Consider the following 23,484-nt stretch of genomic DNA (forward strand, 5'->3'; position numbering starts at 1 on the left):
GTTGATGGTGGAGATTGCATGTTATGGGCCAAACTGCTGGTAGCCGATACTGGACTGCTGGTTATTAATTTACAAATTATTATAATTTTGTTAAACAAATTGTATGAACTCACTGCAAATGACGTAACAGGGAGGAGGTGCCTAGATGGTTAATGTCACTTCCTCTGCTAACTTTGGCTTTACAAATGGAACAGATGCCTTTACAACTGTTGTCAGAATGTAAATGAAAATAATTCCACACCCAAGACCTGGCTTTTCTGGATTTCTTTTTATCATGCGCAAGAACTGCTGCCACTGGTGGCTGACTAAATGCGAACATCCTAATCATCAACATCCCCATTAGCATCAGATAGTACACAAATTTCCCCCTCATCCTCCTTTTGCACTTCCTTCACACTATCATCCGCATTTTCTATTATTTCACCATCTAATACTAGTACAGCTGTCATGGTGTCAGTGATCCGCTGTGAAACTATGTGACAGCTGTTATACTTACTTCCTCTATCAAAGGACTGTTTAATAGTCAATTGTTTTTTTTAAATTACTACCAGTAGTAGACTTCTTGGTCCCTTTCTGGGATGAAGCTCCACCCCCAGCAGCAGCAACAGATGTAGTACTCAAGGATCCTTCTAAGGAATCACAGATAGAAGAGGACTCAGTCATGCTTTTGAAATTGGATGCAGGACTACTTCCACTCATTTGGGATTTGGGTGGAAATAATTACACACATGAGAAGTGGATTTTTTGGTCCTTTGGCCAGGCATGGTAACAATGGTATTTTTCTCACCATGGACAACAACTGTTGCCTGATTTACAGTGGTTACACAAACTTCCTCAGCATCAACATCCTAATCATCATCAACATCCTCGTTGTTATTGCCAACTACATAAATATCCTCCTGGTGCAACTCCACAGAAGCATCTCGATTTCTACATCAGCATGTTAACTTGTGCTGCTCATCCCCACATTTGCAGAGGGCACACAAATGGTGGAAGTAGGATCCTCTTCAAGTACAGTATTAGAAAGGGCAGGCTCACAAATGGCAACCGCGGGCACACTTGGACTCTCCTCGGGCATCTGTAACTTTACAGAGACAACTTTATTTTTTTTGTACCTCTTCTACAAGCAGAAGTGCTTAAATCATCACAATTAGAACCACCAGTCATAAATAAAGACCAAGGCCTTATCCTTTCCTTGCCTTCATGTATTCATATTGCCAATTTTTTGTTTCTCTAAAGCTGACTTAGCTTTACATTTTTTGTTCTTTAACAGGGTAAAAATTGATTTTATTAGCCTGACTTTTTGGCCTGACTTAAGCCCTGGAACATTGGTCTTCATAGATGACGTTGACGGACTTGCATCATCATCATGACTGCTGCCGGCAGCTACAAGGCTGGTATGTGGATCCTGCTCTCCTGTCATGTGACTGTCCTCCATACTCAATGTGGTCTTACAGCAGTGTCACATAGCAATTATATCACAGCTAAGTTGGAGCTAACAGACAAAACCACACACAGAAAAAAATGTTTTTTTTTTTTTTTCACACTGGGGGTGAAGAGCACCCCTGAAAGAGGCAGCAGACCCTTGACAGACAGCAGCACTGCACCCCTGTACACCTACGTTGCTGACAAGTTTGTCTAATATGCACAACGAAAAAATTGTTTTTAATTTTTTTTCACACTGGAGGTGAAGAGCACCCCCTGGACAACACAGCAGAACAGCCAGCCCCTATGGGCAACAGCCAGCCCCTATGTACTACAGCCAGCCAGCCCCTTTATGGACAACAGCCAGCCCCTATGGACATTAAGCAACACAACTGCAGCCAGCTCCTATGCACAGCAGCACAGCACAGCTCCCAGCTCCCTCTCTCTTCACTCTCCACAGCCAGAATGAAAAATGGCGGTGATCGCCGCACCTTTATAGAATCTAAAACCTGTAAGAGTCCGACAGCAGGATGATGATGTTTTGCCTCATTTTCAGATCAGAGTCAGGCGGGAAAAACCCGAGCCGACTCGGATCTGACTCGGATCCCCTAAGTTCAGGTGGGTTCAGTTCTTAGGGAACTGAACCTGCTCATCTTTAGTATGGATAGAAGGGAACATAGGTAGGCTCAAGGACAGAGAGCATGTGCGAATCAATATAATGATTGCTTCATATCCCAGAGGAATTTTATATAGGGAAACCTTACTAGCCTAGATGTTAAATGGTGCTATAAAAAGTTTTTTTCAGGAACATAGCGAGTATACCTGCTACCTGCTTATTCATGTATTGTTGTTGTCCTTCTTTTTGTATGATTATACTGAGTGGTATCAGGAAGCAGATTGTTTGGGATTGTGCACTCACGCAATGCTCCAGGGAGGCAGTCACATGGACCCAGGAGAAACCAGCAGGCTCAACAAGCCCACGAACAAACAAATATCTTAAAGTCCATGATAGGGCCAAGGGACAGCATATCACAGCAGATGGCCAATGCCGAAGGTGCCTGACCAAGGACAACACACCCAGCACGGCTTCGGCACAGATGCGTCTTAAGGTCCACACCAATGCCAGTGGGACTCCAGTACTGGCAGAGATGTCACCAAGGTCAGAGCACATATGAACACTGCAACAATCGGAGGTGAGCCAGCCTAATCCAGCACACCTCATAACACAACATTACCAAAACAAGGCTTTATGCAACATTCAGGAAAATAGGAAATTGATACACAAGAGTAAGCAACATATATTTTACATTTGTACAAACAGATTGTAAGGTCCAGTCACAATGTCACCTAGGATCAGAGTCTGGGGAGGATAAACAGAGAAAAGATCTATAGAGCGATTGGAAAGGTAATTTTATTTCAAGGAGGCAGGAAAGTCTAGCTCACTATCTCCGAGGGAGAACAGCTCAGGGAAAGTCCTGTTAAGGATGGTGAATGGGAGGTACAAAACTGGTGCTGAGCACATGGGCCTGGGGGAAGCATAATAGGAGTAAGCAAGGGGATATAGGTTATTTATTGGCTAAAATGTACTTATCTAAGTGTCAATATATTAATTTGCACGATGCAATCAGGAGCAAAGCATTAATGCAAAAAAAAAGGTATAAACCAAGGCTGGATACCGACAAAGCAGCGCATCGGCAGATCCTGTGAGTAGTTTGGTCTCATAGCTGCAAACGAGAATAGATGATAGGGGCTGAAGTGGGCTCATTAAGTGGAGCAAAGTAAATGACGAGTCTTTCAAGCAGCTAATTTGGAGGGGAATTTGGGACAGAACGGTCTTGTTGTAATATAGTGTTCACCCAGGATAGTAAGCTGCGCGCTTTTCACAGATAAAAGTCCAATACAAGACCATACAGATCTTAGTTAGAGGAAGGTTGAGCACAGAGCTTGACTGAATTGTGACAAAAAGTGAGAGAATAGTAAGGACAGTAGGTACAGTACTTTCACTTGTGGGATCAAATAACGAAGTGCCAGAATGTTCGTGAAAGGAATTTGTAGCAAGGGGGATTGCTAGGGAATGGTGATACCATTTTATTGTGAGTCAAAGCTGCTATTGGTGCCTTCTTCACATTTTTTACATTACAGTTTGGCGCTATTTATGGTTACTTTATAATTTATAATTATATTATATTTTATATTTTTATTGATTTTCTTTTTTTGTATGGTCATATATGAAATTATTTTAATGGAAGTTAAATAAAATTATTTTTAAGAGATATATATTTTTTCAATACCGGCGGACATCGGGATTTAAAATGAATGTCTAAGGCGCTTATGCAATTGGAATAAAGTGAGCAGGATATTATTTACAATTATTCTGACTTAATGACAACTAATTTGCACTATGGAGGCATGTTTTATTTTCTTCACATAACGACTACTGCCAGGATTTGAGACCCATCCAGATCGATTCATTGTTGCTATTGCAACCACCATAGGACCACGTTGTTCATTTGTGTCCATTGTACTGATCTCACCTATAAAGGGTGAGTATATGTCTATATACTTTCTTTTTTGGTTTTTATCACAGATTTACACTATATTTTTTTCCATTCTCTTTTTTTTCCCCAAAATAACACTGATCCTTGGGAGCGCCGGAATACTTCTATACAAAAAACTATCTTTATCCGGATCTCTGTTGAAAGTTCCAATAATTCCAGGCTGCACCTTCTGTCGGTTCAATTATAAGACCACATAAGGATAGTAGCGCCAATCATCCGAACCTATTTTTATCAAGATCTTAGTTAGAGGAAGGTTGAGCACAGAGCTTGACTGAATTGTGACAAAAAGTGACAGAATAGTAAGGACAGTGGGATCAAATAACGAAGTGCGAGAATGTTCGTGAAAGGAATTTGTAGCAATGGGGATTGCTAGGGAATGGTGATACCATTTCATTGTGGGTCAATTTCAATTTGGTCCAGACATGACAGTGCAGGATTATTTGGGTGGATAGGAGCCTTGAAGCGGGGTGGCCTAGAAAGTAGGGGTATGCATCGGCCACTTTTAGTGTTTTGAGTTTTGGATTTGGATCTCTCTTCATGTTTTGGATCTGGATTGGTTTTGCCAAAACCACTCTTCCAGGTTTTGTGTTTTGGTTTTGGATCTGTATTTTTTGGAAAAATTTTTTTTTTATTCCTACACTATGATTAACCTCAATAGCATTCATTTCCACTCATTTCCAGTCTATTCTGAACACCTCACTATATTGTTTTTAGGCCAAAAGGTTCCACTGAGGTAGCTGGATGACTATGCTAAGTGACACAAGTGGGCGGCACAAACACGTGGCCCATCTAGGAGTGACACTGCAGTGGCAGAGAGGATGGCAGTTTGAAAAACTAGGCCCCAAACAGTACATAATGCAAAGAAAAAAAAGAGGTGCAAGATGGAATTGTCCTTGGGCCCTCCCACCTACCCTTATGTTGTATAAACAGGACATGCACACTTTAACAAACCAATCATTTCAGTGCCAGGGTCTGCCACACGACTGTGGCTGAAATGATTGGTTTGTTTGGGCCCCCACAAAACAAGCTGGCAATTAATCTGTCCCTGCTCAAACTGGCTCTACAGAGGCAGGATGTCGTCCTCATCCTCCCCATCCTCATTCACCGATTCCTCACCCTCTTCAGTATTGTGTACATCCTCATCCTCACAGAGTATTAATTCATCCCCGCTGTAATCCACCACCACAGGTCCCTATGTACTTTCTGGAGGCTGGTCTCCCTGGAAGAATTGATAATTTATTTTGATTGACATCATCTTCTCCACATTTTGTGGAAGCAACCTCCTATGCCTTTCGCTGACAAGGTTCCCGGCTGCACTAAAAACTTTTTCGGAGTACACACTGGAGGGGGGCAACGTAGGTAAAATAGAGCCAGTTTGTAGGGCCTCCAAATTGCCTCTTTTTCCTGCCAGTTTACAGGTACGGACTGTCTGACATGCCTACTTGGACAGCATCATATGCAGTGACAGTAGAAATGTCAGAAATTGCTGGCAAGTCCTTCAATCCGGACCAGATATCCAAATGTGGTCCTGCCTGCGGGCTGGTTTGGATAATTAAGTTGTTTCCTGGGAGCCCCAGTTGTGGGAGAAAATTAAGAAGGAGCTGTTGACGTGTCACGTTCTGCTTCAGCTGACAGTGTTTTCACCAGCAGGTCTTTGCACCTCTGCAAGCTTGTGTCCACCAGAAAGAGAAACACCACGTAGGCTTTAAACCTAGGATCGAGTACTGTGGCCAAAATGTAGTGATCTGATTGCAACAGATTGACCACTCTTGAATCCTTGCCTCCCCTTGTCACCCATTTCCTGGTGTCACCCACTACCTTCCCTTGTCACCCATTCTCTGGCGTCACCCTCTGCCTCTCATTGTCAACCTCACTTTTCATCCCTGTCACCCACTGCCTCTCCATCTCCCACTATCTCTCTCCATCACCTACTGCCTCACACTCTCTCCACTGCATCACTATCTCCAAATCACACTCTCTTTCCTGTCACCTTCTCCTTGTCACCCACTCGATGCCTCTCCATCTCCCACTATCTCTCCCCATCACCTACTGCCTCACACTCTCTCTCCACTGCATCACTATCTCCACAACACTATCTCACTGTCATCCTCTCACTCCTGTCACCTTGCATCACAATTTCCACATCACCCTCTCTCTCCACTGCATCACTATCTCCACATCACCCTCTCTCTCCACTGCATCACTATATCCACATCACACTCTTACTCCTGTCACCCTCTGCTTCTCCAAAGGCATCACCCTCTCTCTCCACTGCATCACTATCTCCACATCACCCTCTCTCTCCACTGCATCACTATCTCCACATCACCCTCTCACTCCTGTTACCCTCTCACTCCTGTCACCCTCTGCTTCACCAAAGGCATCACCCTTTCTCACAAGGAGACGAGTTGCCTGTCCGACGACCGGGAGGGAGCAATGTAGAGATACCGAAGAAAGAAGATGCAGAAAGTCCTAGTGGGTGGTGGCCGCGAAAAATAGCTGACACAGGCTTCCGCCCTCTAGGTGAAGGCGGTGAAGCCCTGGTAGGTTGGCGTCCACCTGGCAAAGATGCCGACGCCCTGGCATGTAGGCGACCCACCAGTTGAAGATGCAGAAGCCCTAGCGAGTTGGCGCCCACCAGACAAAGTTTCTGGAAGCCCTGGAGCTGTGGGGGCCATGAAAAGGAGCATAAAGCCCCCCCAGGTGAAGGTGCAGATAAAATAAATTTTATTTAAAAAATTGGTGTCAGTTTATTTTCTTTTACAGGTGTACTACAGGTACCAGTGGGCCCAAATTGCCCCACTTGCTGGAACTTGTGGTTTTCCACATACCAGCATGTGGGGGAGGCTTGCTGGGACCTATAATTCACTTGCAAAAGAAAACAATCTTTAAAATGCACCACACTTTACATAACAGTGTCACAGTGTGTGAGTGTTGTGGTTTTTTAACTATTTATTTTACAGTGGGGAAAGAGGTGCCAGCCACTTGCTGGCATTTGTAGTTCCACAAGTGCCAAAGGGCAGGCATGCTGGCACCTGTAGTTCCACTGTAAAATGCAATAGTTTACTGCTAGTTAAAACTTTATTACCCCCGTAGCCACGGCCCAGGGGTGCGAGGAAGAGCCCAGGACTTTAGATCAAGCTTGGGGTTTTCGGGAGATGGGAAAGGATCCCTTCTTGGGGGGTCCCCACCTCCCCTGAGATCCCCGGCTTGGCCTGACCAGCTTGGGGTGAGAATGCTTTGGTTATAGAGACCCGGTCGGTTTGGGTCCGGTGCATTTTTTTCCCCTATGTTTTAATCCAAAAAGGTAGAAATCTACCAAACTCCCGGCGCTAATATATTATTATTAAAAATCGTCAATGGTGATGAGCAGCAGATGCTTAGGAGTTTATTGTGAACTCCAATAGAAAATGAACTCAAGAAAACAAAACAAACACTGCGCTGTAATCACGGCTGACTATAGAAATGATCATGCATAATAAAATATCATAAATATAGAAATACAGTATTTTACTTTGCTCACAAAACATAACATAAAAGATTATAAATAATAATAATAATAATAATAATAATAATAATAATAAACACAAACAATCAAATAAAAAGTGTGCATAAATCTGAGTTTGGAAAATTGGAACAATGACACGAGATTATATTGTCTGCTATGCAGTATCAACAGACATTACAATGTTGCTAAAACAAGCGTGAATAAAAAATTCAGGGCCTGATTCAGATCCGAACGCTCTTTAAGAGCGCTCGCTCTGAATCAGGGCATTGGGTTTTTTTGTTGTTGCGGCCTCCTGGCCACTCGCTAAGCTGTGGGTGACCACCCACAGCTTTTGCGAGCGGCCAGGTGATGCAATGAGACCCTTGTGGTAGGGTCTCATCCGTTGCAAGCCCCAGAGAGCTACCTGCTCTAACAGAGCAGGAAGCTCTCCACTGACATCACTGGTGATGTCAGTGGTGCCTCCCGCAAATGGCAGGCATTCCTTTGGGAACGCCTCTGTTTGTGTAGCCACCCCCCCTCCCCACCTACAAAACGGGGCGAGCTGTCAATCAACATCAACAGCCGCCCCATTTGTAGTGAGCCCCAGAGCAAGAGAATTTCTCTCTCGCTCCGGGTCCTGCGCATGCGCGCGGCGCGTGCCGCTCAGTACTCCACCATTGACCCGCTTGCGAGCGCAGAATCAGGCCCTCAGTTCCCAATGAATTGTGGATTCAATGTTGGTTATAGCAAGTTTGACTGAATGTCTCCTTATGGAAAAAGAGTCTATGATAGTTAGGAATGAAGCATTCTAGACATCCATATATGAAAAAAGTAAGTAAATGTAGCTGTTTCTTTTGTTTGTACCTGTATGAAGGATTGAGGGCCTGATTCAGAGTCACTTGCTGCTGGCGAGTGTTCACTCTGAATCAGGGCGTGTTTATTTCTTTCTCCAGCCCGCTAGCAAAGCTGTGGGTGACCACCCACAGCTTGTGCGAGTGGCCTGGAGTCCGCCACGATGATCATGACCATCGGGCTTGTGACGAGACCCTGTGGTAGGGTCTCGGCTCCCGCAAGCCCGCGTGGACTTCCTGCTCTAATAGAGCAGGAAGTCCACTACTGACATAACTAGTGGTCAGTAGGGCCGCCCACAAACGCCAGGTGCCCCTAAGGGAACGCCTGCGTTTGTGCAGCCACCCCCCTCCCCACCTATAAAATGGGGCGAGCTGTCACTCACCATTTACAACTGCTCCATCTTATAGCGAGACCCGTAGCGATGGAGCTTCCATCACTGGATGGGTCTCGCACATGTACAAGCCGGAGGCGGCGCATGTACAGTGGGGGACCATCGACCCGCTTGTGAGCGGGTCTGAATCAGGCCCTGAGTCTCAATATACTGTGCTGGCGTCGCAGCGTGAGTATAGAGGATAGGTCAGCAAGTGACATCACTTGCTAACCTATCTTCTTGCTGTAGCCCAAAAGCCTGTTTGCTCGGAGGAGCCCCAGAGTCAACCTCCCGTGGATATACACTGATTTGTGTATGTTTTAGGGGTGTGCACCGGCCACTTTTCGTGTTTTGTGTTTTGGTTTTGGATCTGGATCTTTCTTCGTGTTTTGGATCTGGATTGGTTTTGCCAAAACCACCCTTCCGTGTTTTGGGTTCTGGGTTTTGTGTTTTGGATCTGTATTTTTTTTTAAAAAAGCATAAAAACAGCTAAAATCACAGAATTTGTAGGTTTTTCTGCTCCTATGCTATTATTAACCTCAATAACCTTAATTTCCACTCATTTCCAGTCTATTCTGAACACCTCACACCTCACAATAGTGTTTTTATGTCCAAAACGTTGCACCGAGGTAGCTGGATGACTATGCTAAGCGACACGAGTGGGCGGCACAAACACGTGACCCATCTAGGCGTGAAACTGCAGTGGCAGACAGGATGGCAGTTTGAAAAACTAGGCCCCAAACTGTACATAATGCAAAGAAAAAAAAGAGGTGCAAGATGGAATTGTCCTTGGGCCCTCCCACCCACCCTTATGTTGTATAAACAGGACATGCACACTTTAACAAACCAATCATTTCAGCGCCAGGGTCTGCCACACAACTGTGGCTGAAATGATTGGTTCGTTTGGGCCCCCACAAAACAAGCTGGCAATTAATGTGTCCCTGCACAAACTGGCTCTATGGAGGCAAGATGTCATCCTCATCCTCCTCATCCACCGATTCCTCACCCTCTTCAGTGTGTACATCCTCATCCTCACAAAGTATTAACTCGTCCCCACTTGAATCCACCACCACAGGTCCCTCTGTACCTTCTGGAGGCTGGTCTCCCTGGAAGAGCTGATAATTCATTTTGATGAACATCATCTTCTCCACATTCTGTGGAAGCAACCTCCTACGCCTTTCGCTGACAAGGTTCCCGGCTGCACTAAACACTCTTTCGGAGTACACACTGGAGGGGGGGCAACTCAGGTAAAATAGAGCCAGTTTGTACAGGGGCCTCCAAATTGCCTCTTTTTCCTGCCAGTACAGGTATGGACTGTCTGCCATGCCTACTTGGATGCTGTCACCGATGTAATCCTCCACCATTCTGTCAATGGTGACAGTATCATATGCAGTGACAGTAGACATGTCAGAAATTGTTGCCAGGTCCTTCAGTCCGGACCAGATGTCCAAACTTGGTCCTGCCTGCCCTGCATCACCGCCAGCGGGTTGCTTAGGATACCTAAGTTTTTTCCTGGCAGCCCCAGTTGCAGGAGAAAATGAAGAAGGAGCCGTTGACGTGTCACGTTCCGCTTCAGCTGACAGTGTGTTCACCAGCAGGTCTTTGCACCTCTGCAGGCTTGTGTCGGCCGGAAAGAGAGACACCACATAGGCTTTAAACCTAGGATCGAGCACGGTGGCCAAAACGTAGTGGTCTGATTTCAACAGATTGACCACCCTGGAATCCTGGCAAAGCGAATGAAGGGCTTCATCCACAAGTCCCACATGCCGAGTGGAATCGCTCCGTCTTAGCTCCTCCTTCACTTTCTCCAGCTGCTTCTGCAAAAGCCTGATGAGGGGAATGACCTGACTCAAGCTGGCAGTGTCTGAACTGACTTCACGTGTGGCAAGTTCGAAGGGCTGGAGAACCTTGCACAACACGGAAATCATTCTCCACTGCGCTTGAGTCAGGTGCATACCCCCTCCTTTGCCTATGTCATAGGTGGATGTATAGGCTTGTATGGCCTTTTGCTGCTCCTCCATCCTCTGAAGCATATAGAGGGTTGAGTTCCACCGCGTCACAACCTCTTGCTTCAGGTGATGGCGGGGCAGGTTCAAGAGTGTTTGCTGGCGCTCCAGTCTTCGGCACGCAGTCGCTGAATGGCGAAAGTGGGCAGAAATTTTTCGGGCCACCCAAAGCGTCTCCTGCACGCCCCTGTCGCTTTTCAGAAAATTCTGCACCACCAAGTTTATTGTGTGAGCAAAACATGGGACGTGCTGGAATTTGCCCAGATGTAATGCCCGCACAATATTGGTGGCGTTGTCAGATATCACAAATCCCCAGGAGAGTCTAAGTGGGGTAAGCCACTGGGCGATGATTTCCCTCAGTTTCTCTAAGAGGTTGTCGGCGGTGTGCCTCTTACTGAAACCGGTGATACACAGCGTAGCCTGCCTTGTAACGAGCTGGCATTTCTGAGATGCTGCTACTGGTGACGCTGCTGCTGTTGCTGCGTAAGGTGATACATCTACCCAGTGGGCTGTCACAGTCATATAGTCCTTAGTCTGCCCTGTTCCACTTGTCCACATGTCCGTGGTTAAGTGGACATTGTGTACAACGGCATTTTTCAGGACACTGAGGACACTTTTTCTGACGTTTCTGTACAGTCTCGGTATCGCCTGCCTAGTGAAGTGGAATCTAGACGGGATTTGGAACCGGGGACACACTACCTCCATCAATTGTCTAAATCCCACTGCACTAATGGCGGATACCGGACGCACGTCTAACACCAACATAGCAGTCAAGGCCTCAGTTATACGTTTTGCTTCAGGATGACTGCTGTCGTACTTCATCCTCCTCGCTAAGGACTGTTGGAGGGTCAATTGTTTAGTAAAAGTAGTGGTGTTCCTACTTCCTCTCTGGGATGATGAACGACTCCCAGCAGCAGCAACAGCAGCAGCGGCAGCAGTAGGCGTAGCAATGCAGGATCCTCCGGAGGAATCCCGGATAGGAGAGTCAGTCATGCCAGTGACATGGCCTGCAGGACTACTTCCGATCCTAACTAAGGAGGAAATTGACGAGGAGGGAGTTGACGGTGTGGTTTGCAGGCGCTTGGATACAACAGGACAACGGGATTTAGGTGTCCCTGGACTGCTTACGGTCTTAGCCAAAGTTTCTGAACTTGACAGTAACTTTTTATGAACGCGCTGCAGGTGCCGTATAAGGGAGGATGTTCCTAGGTGGTTGACGTCCCTACCCCTACTTATTTCACCTTTACATATGGTACATATGGCAAGACAGTTGTTGTCCGGATTTGGATAGAAATATTGCCAGACCAAAGAGGTGGAATGTTTGGTCTTCTGCCCAGGCATGACCGTGATGGGCTTTTTCATCCCACGGACAACAACTGTCTCCCCCGGAGCCTGATTTAAACAAACCACATCACCATCAGAATCCTCCTCGCCAACTTCCTCCTCAGCGCCAGCTACACCAGTATCCTCATCCTGTTGTACTTCAACAGTGACATCTTCAATTTGCATATCAGCAAGTGGACTGTGGGTGCTCCTTTCAGCACTTGCAGGGGGCGTGCAAATGGTGGAAAGAGCCACCTCTTCCCGTCCAGTGCTGGGAAGGTCAGGCATCGCAACCACCACCACACTTGGACTCTCCTTGGGGATTTGTGATATCTTCTTAGAAAGCACAGTTCTTCGCTGTGCTTTTGCCAGCTTAACTCTTTTGATTTTTTTAGTGGGAGGAGGGCTTCCATCGTCATGTGAAGCTGAACCACTAGTCATGAACATACTAGGGATCGACCTTAGCCGTTCCTTGCCACTCCGTGTCGTAAATGGCATATTGGCAAGTTTACGTTTCTCTTCAGCTGATTTAAATGTCTTTTTCAAGGTCATTTTCCTGAACTTTGCCATTTGGGATTGTATGTGCCCTCTACTATGACATTGGGCATCGGCCTTGGCAGACGACGTTGATGGCATGTTATCGTCTATGTCATGACTAGTGGCAGCAGCTTCAGCACTAGGAGGAAGTGGTTCTTGATCTTTCTCTATTTTATTTTTATCGGAGAAAGTTTGGTCCTCCATTTATGTTATATCGATTTGATATATACGTGCGGCTAAACACAGAAAATAATTTTTTTTTGGGTTTGGACTGGAGTGTACTTTGTGGGTTACAGCACCCTTTAACGGTCAAGCCAGCCGGCCCTTTACTTATGACACAGGCGCACGCTTGGCACTACTTTGTTGATGCACGTGCGGCTACTGCGCACACAATTCACAAACACAGAAAATAATTTTTTTTTGGTTTGGACTGGAGTGTACTTTCGGGGGTTACAGCACCCTTAACGGTCAAGCCAGCCGGCCCTTTACTTATGACACAGGCGCACGCTTGGCACTACTTTGTTGATGCACGTGCGGCTACTGCGCACACAATTCACAAACACAGAAAATAATTTTTTTTTGGTTTGGACTGGAGTGTACTTTCGGGGGTTACAGCACCCTTTAACGGTCAAGCCAGCCGGCCCTTTACTTATGACACAGGCGCACGCTTGGCACTACTTTGTTGATGCACGTGCGGCTACTGCGCACACAATTCACAAACACAGAAAATAATTTTTTTTTTGGTTTGGACTGGAGTGTACTTTGGGGGTTACAGCACCCTTTAACGGTCAAGCCAGCCGGCCCTTTACTTATGACACAGGCGCACGCTTGGCACTACTTTGTTGATGCACGTGCGGCTACTGCGCACACAATTCACAAACACAGAAAATAATTTTTTTTTTGGTTTGGACTGGAGTGTACTTTCGGGGGTTACAGCACCCTTAACGGTCAAGCCAGCCGGCCCTTTACTTATGACACAGGTGCACGCTTGGCACTACTTTGTTGATGCACGTGCGGCTACTGCGCACACAATTCACAAACACAGAAAATAATTTTTTTTTGGTTTGGACTGGAGTGTACTTTCGGGGGTTACAGCACCCTTAACGGTCAAGCCAGCCGGCCCTTTACTTATGACACAGGCGCACGCTTGGCACTACTTTGTTGATGCACGTGCGGCTACTGCGCACACAATTCACAAACACAGAAAATAATTTTTTTTTGGTTTGGACTGGAGTGTACTTTCGGGGGTTACAGCACCCTTTAACGGTCAAGCCAGCCGGCCCTTTACTTATGACACAGGCGCACGCTTGGCACTACTTTGTTGATGCACGTGCGGCTACTGCGCACACAATTCACAAACACAGAAAATAATTTTTTTTTTGGTTTGGACTGGAGTGTACTTTCGGGGGTTACAGCACCCTTAACGGTCAAGCCAGCCGGCCCTTTACTTATGACACAGGTGCACGCTTGGCACTACTTTGTTGATGCACGTGCGGCTACTGCGCACACAATTCACAAACACAGAAAATAATTTTTTTTTGGTTTGGACTGGAGTGTACTTTCGGGGGTTACAGCACCCTTAACGGTCAAGCCAGCCGGCCCTTTACTTATGACACAGGCGCACGCTTGGCACTACTTTGTTGATGCACGTGCGGCTACTGCGCACACAATTCACAAACACAGAAAATAATTTTTTTTTGGTTTGGACTGGAGTGTACTTTCGGGGGTTACAGCACCCTTTAACGGTCAAGCCAGCCGGCCCTTTACTTATGACACAGGCGCACGCTTGGCACTACTTTGTTGATGCACGTGCGGCTACTGCGCACACAATTCACAAACACAGAAAATAATTTTTTTTTTGGTTTGGACTGGAGTGTACTTTCGGGGGTTACAGCACCCTTAACGGTCAAGCCAGCCGGCCCTTTACTTATGACACAGGCGCACGCTTGGCACTACTTTGTTGATGCACGTGCGGCTACTGCGCACACAATTCACAAACACAGAAAATAATTTTTTTTTGGTTTGGACTGGAGTGTACTTTCGGGGGTTACAGCACCCTTTAACGGTCAAGCCAGCCGGCCCTTAACTTATGACACAGGCGCACGCTTGGCACTACTTTGTTGATGCACGTGCGGCTACTGCGCACACAATTCACAAACACAGAAAATATTTTTTTTTTTGGTTTGGACTGGAGTGTACTTTGGGGGTTACAGCACCCTTTAACGGTCAAGCCAGCCGGCCCTTTACTTATGACACAGGCGCACGCTTGGCACTACTTTGTTGATGCACGTGCGGCTACTGCGCACACAATTCACAAACACAGAAAATAATTTTTTTTTTGGTTTGGACTGGAGTGTACTTTCGGGGGTTACAGCACCCTTAACGGTCAAGCCAGCCGGCCCTTTACTTATGACACAGGCGCACTCTTGGCACTACTTTGTTGATGCACGTGCGGCTACTGCGCACACAATTCACAAACACAGAAAATAATTTTTTTTTGGTTTGGACTGGAGTGTACTTTCGGGGGTTACAGCACCCTTTAACGGTCAAGCCAGCCGGCCCTTTACTTATGACACAGGCGCACGCTTGGCACTACTTTGTTGATGCACGTGCGGCTACTGCGCACACAATTCACAAACACAGAAAATAATTTTTTTTTTGGTTTGGACTGGAGTGTACTTTCGGGGGTTACAGCACCCTTAACGGTCAAGCCAGCCGGCCCTTTACTTATGACACAGGCGCACGCTTGGCACTACTTTGTTGATGCACGTGCGGCTACTGCGCACACAATTCACAAACACAGAAAATAATTTTTTTGGGGTTTGGACTGGAGTGTACTTTCGGGGGTTACAGCACCCTTTAACGGTCAAGCCAGCCGGCCCTTTACTTATGACACAGGCGCACGCTTGGCACTACTTTGTTGATGCACGTGCGGCTACTGCGCACACAATTCACAAACACAGAAAATAATTTTTTTTTTGGTTTGGACTGGAGTGTACTTTGGGGGTTACAGCACCCTTTAACGGTCAAGCCAGCCGGCCCTTTACTTATGACACAGGCGCACGCTTGGCACTACTTTGTTGATGCACGTGCGGCTACTGCGCACACAATTCACAAACACAGAAAATAATTTTTTTTTTGGTTTGGACTGGAGTGTACTTTCGGGGGTTACAGCACCCTTAACGGTCAAGCCAGCCGGCCCTTTACTTATGACACAGGTGCACGCTTGGCACTACTTTGTTGATGCACGTGCGGCTACTGCGCACACAATTCACAAACACAGAAAATATTTTTTTTTTTGGTTTGGACTGGAGTGTACTTTCGGGGGTTACAGCACCCTTAACGGTCAAGCCAGCCGGCCCTTTACTTATGACACAGGCGCACGCTTGGCACTACTTTGTTGATGCACGTGCGGCTACTGCGCACACAATTCACAAACACAGAAAATAATTTTTTTTTGGTTTGGACTGGAGTGTACTTTCGGGGGTTACAGCACCCTTAACGGTCAAGCCAGCCGGCCCTTTACTTATGACACAGGCGCACGCTTGGCACTACTTTGTTGATGCACGTGCGGCTACTGCGCACACAATTCACAAACACAGAAAATAATTTTTTTTTTGGTTTGGACTGGAGTGTACTTTCGGGGGTTACAGCACCCTTAACGGTCAAGCCAGCCGGCCCTTTACTTATGACACAGGCGCACGCTTGGCACTACTTTGTTGATGCACGTGCGGCTACTGCGCACACAATTCACAAACACAGAAAATAATTTTTTTTTTGGTTTGGACTGGAGTGTACTTTCGGGGGTTACAGCACCCTTAACGGTCAAGCCAGCCGGCCCTTTACTTATGACACAGGCGCACGCTTGGCACTACTTTGTTGATGCACGTGCGGCTACTGCGCACACAATTCACAAACACAGAAAATAATTTTTTTTTGGTTTGGACTGGAGTGTACTTTCGGGGGTTACAGCACCCTTTAACGGTCAAGCCAGCCGGCCCTTTACTTATGACACAGGCGCACGCTTGGCACTACTTTGTTGATGCACGTGCGGCTACTGCGCACACAATTCACAAACACAGAAAATATATTATTTTTTTAGCACTTGGGGGGAGCACCCCTGATGGACAGAGCACCCCCTGGACAACACTACAGCACTCCTTTAGGACTGGGACACTGCACAGGACTTTGGAGTGGACACAGCCCCTATGGAGAACTGACTGCACAACACAGTCCAGCCAGCCCCTATGGACTTTGAAGTAGTGGACACAGCCCCTATTAACAACAGCAGCACAGCACAACACAGCCAGTCCCTATGGACTTTGAAGTAGTGGACAACAGCAGCACTACACTACACTACACTACACTACACTACACAGCCCTAACTCCCACCCTCCCTCTTCACTGTCCACAGCCGAGTGAGAAAATGGCGCCGACGCGGGTACTTATATAGGATCCAAAACCCGCGAGACTCGGAAGGCGGGATGATGACGTTTTGCCTCGATTTCAGATCCGAGTCAGGCGGGAAAAGTCGAGCCTGACTCGGATCGGACTCGGATCGGGGGGGCTCGGGGGGGTTCGGATTTCAGAAATCCGAACCCGCTCACCCCTAGTATGTTTCATGTAAACTCGCAGATAAGGTGACATTGGAAACTTCTATTGACTTCCCGATTTGGCAGTAAAAACGAATATAGCAAAACGAATAATGGTAAATTCCCGATTTAGGCTGAAATGAATGAAAAGTACATACTTCCAATTTGAGCCGATGGCAAATTAATTTCTAGTGATAAAAATTGATGAATTTGCGGCATTAAGCACCCGATTTCAAGATGAAAAAATAAACAGACATTAATGAATTCCCGATTTTCAAAAAAAGTGATATTTTCACCCGAGAATGCAAATCGGGACCAACACAACTGATAGTAAATTTACCCCTAAGAGTTTAGCGGCGGGATTTCACTATGGAAACCCTGCTGCTGAGTGATCATTGGCTGAGAGAGGCAAGCCTTTCGCCTCTTAGACAATGAGCAGTTCCCACAATTGACTTCAATGGTGAGAACCACGCATGCCTATTTTGAAAATGGCGCCTCAGCACCATTTTGAAATTTAAAGATGGCCACCAAGAACAAATCACGGTTCACGACATCATCGCCCCGCCCCCTCGGCTGGCTTATATAAAGCCAGCATGAGGCACCGTCAGCGGGGATGCAGCAGTGAAGAGTTGCCAAAGAGAAAAGACAATGGGGAAGTCCTGGATGGGTGGAGCCTACTAGGTGAAGTTGCCATGGAAGTTCTGGGGCAGGGGGCAGCCATGTAAAAGAGCTTAAAGGCTGCTGCCTCCCAGGTGAAGGTGTAGAACAATAAAATAATAAAACAAATGGTGTCTGTTGTTTTTTAATATTTCTTTTACAGGGGTACTATAGGTACCAGCGGGCCATTAATGCCTTGCTTGCTGGTAGTTGTGGTTCTCCAAGTACCAGCATGCGGGCTAGGTGACGCCCTATTTTTGTGCACGCTCCTTTGGTGTGCGCATACATTCGGCTCTTTAACTTGACTACAGATATTTTCTGACTCTTTACCTCTGACTGGTTACCCCCTGTTATGCAGTAGATGAAGCCAGCATGCAAGTTACCCACTGGTAGTCTGGTAGCTGAAATCACTGAGGAAATATTAAGTGACTCTTCCCTTCCAATTCATGGATTTAAACTACCTCAGTCTCTTTTTCTGATATTAACCTGTGGAATTACTCCAGAAAAGTTTCCAGAATGTTAGAGGCTAAAAGCCACCTTTTTCATCAATGACTATTGTACCTTGGTGGCTGGCAGCTACTATGCTGATGTGGGCTGTGTGTCTCATGTGTAATAAGGCCTGGCTTTTGCTCCAACTCAGAGCAAGTTATCTCCTTTGATCAGCAGAGCAATTGAGTCAGTTGTAGCCTGTCTTAATCAAGGATACCACTCCTTTATATTCAGTCTAGGGGCAGCTGGGGTTAAAGGCACAAAGTGTGATTACATAACAGTTAATCAAACAGTTGAACAAACATTGACCAACATCTAAGGTAATTTCAGATTAAGAAACTGATTGCTTTAAAATTTGTCTAAAAATAATAAACCTAAAACTCACCATGTACTACACATTTCTTTTTATCAACTCCCTCCTTTGTATTTTCTCTAAGGATATAACATCCCTAACTTTCCCTGCATCTCACCTCTCTGGGCACACTGCTGCCCTATTGAGTCACTCACCTCCTCTAAAAACTAATGAGCTTTCTTTTCATCAAAAATTGACAATTACAGCCTCATTGTGTCACTATAAAAAACTTTTACACACCTACAACTATATCTACTTCTCCATCCTTCTGCTTTATTATCTGGTGACATATCACCAAATCCAGGCCCCTCACACATACAGCGGATTTACTATGGAATAAATATCCTGCAAACATCACATGTCTCCCATCACCCTCCAAATCAATAAATGTGCCTTATAGAATTCACACTTGATCACAACTTATTATTTTACATCTGAACATCTCTTTACAATAACTGCTTTCACCAATTTCGACATTTACCTGAGACTGCTGGTTTACACGTTAACCACACTCTCTAAATAGCCCCACATGAAGTGGCTTCTGCCACCCGTCAGACTTCACGTAAACTGATATAACAGCCATGGCTCTCCACAAACACCTACAAAAACTGCCTCTTAAAGTAGAATGTCAGTGGCGTAAATCTTAATTCAAATGACTTCCACACATACTGTAAAATAGGAATCCAGCCATCTGTCATCCTAACCCTCTGTCCCACGCTCACTGTCTACCCCATCTGTGTCACCCCTGTCTGTCTGCCCATCCCCTTTAGAATGTAAGCTCTCACGAGCAGGGCCCTCTATCCTCTTGTGCTTATCCTTTCTTTACTTATATTATCTGCTCTATACTCAAAAGCACCTAACCCGTGACTTTTGCCATCCTGCTTCTGTTGCAGCAGTGTTTATATACCATGTACTTGTCTTGTAGTGTCTTAAACTGTATGACACTGTTTTCTTGTTCTGTTCAACTGTTTACGTACTATGTTTCTGTACTATGTAAGGCGCTGCGGAACCCTTGTGGCGCCATATAAATAAAGGATGATAATAATAATAATAATGGTGAGTGCCGCTGCTCAAAACTCTAGCTGTGACTGGCTCCTGGCTCCCTCTACGGCTTTACCCTCTTTGCAGGCAACCCATTTATAGCTCAGCTGCTGCATAGGACACATGGGGGTGAGCACCCAAGGAAAAGATCTCCAGACTATGGATGGCATTCGACCATCGATGTTTCCAAAACATTGATGGTTCATGGCCGATGTCAATCACCTTTGCCGTCGATGGCGGAAAACCAATGGTTCTCTGCCATGTATTGATGATTGGCAGTCGATGGAATTTTTTTATCTTTGGTAGAATGGAGCTTAGCCCTGCCACCCTGCAGCCGCTAAATCCAGCCCCAAATGGCCTGCGGCCAGCTGTGCCAGTGTCAGAGGTGAACATCCTTGAGGGTGCAAACCTTCGATGGTTCACCATAGATGGTTTTTTGTGCCATCAATGATAATCACCAATGGGTCCATCGAAGGTAACCATTGATGGACACCCTTCCGATGGCCATCCCTACTCCAGACTAAACTGTCAGTCTGCTGGCAGCTCCTTTCATACCTCTCTCTGGACCTCATTCAGACCTGGTTGCAAGCACTGCGCGCTTGCAACCGGGTCGATGTTTTGGTCCTGCGCAGCAGCCGCAGTCTGCGTGCGCAAGCCCCGGAGCGGGAGAGAAACTCTCTCGCTCCGGAGCTCACTACAAAAGGGCCAGCTGTCTATGTTGATCGACAGCTCAGCCTGTTTTAAAGATGGGGTGGGGGGGTGGTTACACAAATGGAGGTGTTCCCAAACGAATGCCTGCCATTTTGTGGGTGGCCGCACTGACATTGGGGTATACGCAAGTACAGGATGGTATATAAGCAAATGCAGTGCGCTGCCCAGAGGACTCACAGCTGGCGCCCCAAATTCCTCCCCAAACACTGACTACCTGTCACTCACTTTGCGAATGATGCTCTGTGCTGGTGTAATCGCAATGCAATCGCTCTGCATATAAATCATCACTGCGTATATCCCTGAATCAGGCCTTCTGTCTGCAAGCATAAAAACAAAATCTCACCCATGGCTACCATATTTACTGTGCCTGTTTTTCTGGTTTCTTGTCTCGCCCTGTCCTGGCCACAGCATTTTGCTTCATTGCAGGTTACTGCCCCACTCCCACTTTCACCTTCCCCACAGAATATAGGGCTTGATTCAGACCCGCTTGCGAGCGCAAAGCGCTCGCAAGTGGGTCGATGGCCAGGCAGTGTGCACTGCGCGTGCGTGAGCCCCGGAGCGAGTGAGAACTTCACTCGCTCGGGGCTCGCAGCAAAACAGGGCGGCTGTCGATGTTGACCGACAGCTCGCACCGTTTTGTAGGCGGGTCGGGGCGGGGGGAGGGGCTGCACAAACGGAGGCTTTCCCAGAGGAGCGCCTGCCGTTTGTGGGCGGCCCTACTGACATCACATGTGATGTCAGTAGTGAACTTCCTGCTCTATTAGACCTCCTGTGGGCTGTGGGAGACCTCCTGTGGGCTGGAGACCATTGCAATAATCGTGACTATCGGCCTTGCGACAAGACCCTGTGGTAGGGTCTTGGCTACCGCAAGGCCGCGTGGACTTCCTGCTCTAATAGAGCAGGAAATCCACTACTGACATCAGTAGTGACGTCAGTAGGGCCTCTCACAAATGCCAGGCGTTCCTAAGGGAACTCCTGCATTTGTGCAGCCACCTCCCCTCCCCACCTACAAAACGGGGTGAGCTGTCACTCACCAACGACAGCCGCCCCGTCTTGTAGCGAGCCCCATAGTGACTGAGCAGCAGTCGCTTGACAGGGCTCGCGCATGCACACGCCGGACGCAGCACATGTGCAGTGGGGTGACATCGAGCCACTTGCGAGCGGCTCTGCATCGGGCCCTTAGTCCCTACGCTTTATGGGTTGTAAGTTGGATGGTCAATTTTTGTTGATATGTGCTTTTCTATGGGCTACACTATCTCGTGTGCATATTTTTGAAAAGTTTGGTACGGGCCATGCAGGAGTAACATATTATTTGGATGATTTTGTTCAATGGCCCATCAGATAGCGCTATTTGTGGGGAGGTTTTGTTTTCTGTGCAGGCCCTTTTGCGAGTGGCATTGCAGTTGCTTTGGACTAGGCAGATGGCCCGATTTACTGCTTGTCTTACCTTGAAACTGAAGTGGATATAGTTGCTGGGTTCTGCCGGTTGATAAGGTGCAGTGGTTGCTCATGTAGTTTGGGGCGGGTGTTTGTGGTAAGCTAGAGCATGCTGTTGCTGGGCTCTCCAACCCGCATTCCTGTTCCGCCTTTCCAGGGAAATCCTGGATGACCTCCAGGTGTGGTCATTATTTTAGTGGATTTCAATTTTGGAGTTGATATTGGCCCTTGAAGCCGGTTGACAATGCTGAGTTAAAGTTGTTTACCGATGCTGCTGGTTCAACTGTCTTCGGAGTGTTCTTTTAACTGGTGCGCTGCTCCATGGCCTGCGTCATGGATATCATGTGGCTTTCGGTCCAACCTGCTGTTATGGAAATTTTTTCCAGTTATAGTGGCGGTGGATTTGTGGGATGTTAAGTTGTCTATATGAGTATAATTTTTGGTGTGGCAAGCTGTTGGTGCACGCTACTAATAATTAGTGTTTTTCTTATCCTTTGGCGCTGCGTCTGTTGAGGTTTTTCGTTTTGAAGGGTTTACAGGGGATCATTGTCTTTTAGGGTGTGACATATGCCGGTCCTTGGGAATGGGATAGCGGATTCCCTATTCCATTTTCAATTTGATAGGTTTTGGATGTTAGCCTCTGCGGTTAATCCGATTGGGAAGACTTGTCTGTCTTCTGTCTGATGGATTGTTGAGCCGGGCTAGCTGGCCTGGCTCGGAGTTTCCGGGCTCCGTCTGCTTTGCGGGTTTGTGAGGCAGCATGGTGCGACTGGGAGACTTATCAGGTAGGTATCCTTCTGCTGGTAAGTCTTTAGATTAGCACTTCATTGGGTTTGTGTGGGGTCATTATCAGATGGGCTGCTCTGAGGCGGCCATGGCTTCCATCCTAGCGGATATTGCTTTTACAATTGCTTTCATGTCAGTCACAACCCCACAAAGTCATCTGTGCTGTCTAAAACCCTTAAGGGTAGGCTAAAGAAAGCCCCATGGTGGGTGATTCTCGCTGCCCAACTGATGTGGCACTGCTGCTACATCTGGTAAGGGTGATTTCGTTAATTGATTCTTATGACTTTTAATCTGTTTTGTTCCAATTAGCATTTGCACGGGCATATTTAGCGCATTTCGATCTATTGCTTAAGCATGTGGTACTTTAGGCCGGGGCTGTCCTGTGCAAAATCCCCCATTTTACTACTGATTAGTTAGGGCATGGGCATTGGGTTACCATAGAGCCTCATTCTATTACTGAGTTTTGCCCTTTGTGCTTGGCTGGTTATATGAGGGTCTGCGCCCGTCAGCCGGATCATTAATGTTAATGCATGCGGATTTCCTCCCCCCTTGGCTAAATTCCAGTTTGCTGCTGTGTTTAATTGCTGTTTGGGTCAGTTGGGTTTCGATGTTGCACAGTATGGTACTCGCTCTTTCCGTATTGGTGCAGCTACTTGCGCAGCGGTCAGCGGGTTGCTTCCATCTGCCATTCAAGCTATTGGTAGATGGAATTCATCCGTCTTTCAGTCATATGTTAGATGTCATAAGCTTTAAGTTGTGTTTTTCTTCCTACCCAGAAACATTGTTTACCCACCAGTTTTTGAATGGCTGGCATTCAAAAATTGAGCGTGTGAAGAGATTTTTAAATTTTTCCTCCAACAA

At 46.7% G+C, this 23,484-nt stretch overlaps 2 pseudogenes across 1 annotated transcript in view; one reads left to right on the top strand and one right to left on the bottom strand.

The window, feature by feature from the left end:
- The window catches only part of LOC148522636 (uncharacterized), a 764,886-nt pseudogene that overhangs the window by 650,548 nt on the left and 90,854 nt on the right, over positions 1 to 23,484 (top strand). The window contains exon 6 of the transcript XR_015878527.1: positions 1,394 to 1,401. The product of XR_015878527.1 is annotated as an uncharacterized LOC148522636 (transcript). The remainder of the gene's footprint in view (positions 1 to 1,393; positions 1,402 to 23,484) is intronic.
- The window catches only part of LOC148522640 (uncharacterized), an 808,266-nt pseudogene that overhangs the window by 129,411 nt on the left and 655,371 nt on the right, over positions 1 to 23,484 (bottom strand).

This window comes from Taudactylus pleione, unplaced genomic scaffold (assembly GCF_031769625.1).
Source record: "Taudactylus pleione unplaced genomic scaffold, aTauple2 ptg000145l, whole genome shotgun sequence".
NCBI lineage: Eukaryota > Metazoa > Chordata > Amphibia > Anura > Myobatrachidae > Taudactylus > Taudactylus pleione.